Source organism: Pollicipes pollicipes, unplaced genomic scaffold (assembly GCF_011947565.3).
Source record: "Pollicipes pollicipes isolate AB1234 unplaced genomic scaffold, Ppol_2.1 Scaffold_4740;HRSCAF=5597_pilon_pilon_pilon, whole genome shotgun sequence".
NCBI classification, from domain to species: domain Eukaryota; kingdom Metazoa; phylum Arthropoda; class Thecostraca; order Pollicipedomorpha; family Pollicipedidae; genus Pollicipes; species Pollicipes pollicipes.
In genome coordinates this window covers 14,671,428-14,671,686 of record NW_023596545.1, presented here as the reverse complement: position 1 = coordinate 14,671,686, position 259 = coordinate 14,671,428, and positions in this window count along the sequence as shown.

The window sequence follows — 259 nt, the reverse complement described above, 5'->3', positions numbered from 1 at the left end:
AAGACGAAAGATTCACCAGACACATTTTAGCCTGTTGTTCTTTTTCCAAGCTATGCGTACGCGCAGTTTTGATTATTTAACAATATGCTTGATTTTCCAAAGTAAATGCTCATGATGTTAGGTAGCGTTAAGAGCCCGTCGACCGACAGGAACGTGTTCCCGCCTCCTACCACCCATCCCGCCATGCACTCTAGACTTTTTTAACTTTTCCAAATTTCACTTAAAATTCGCGGAGAGTATCCATTGCCCAACAGCAAGC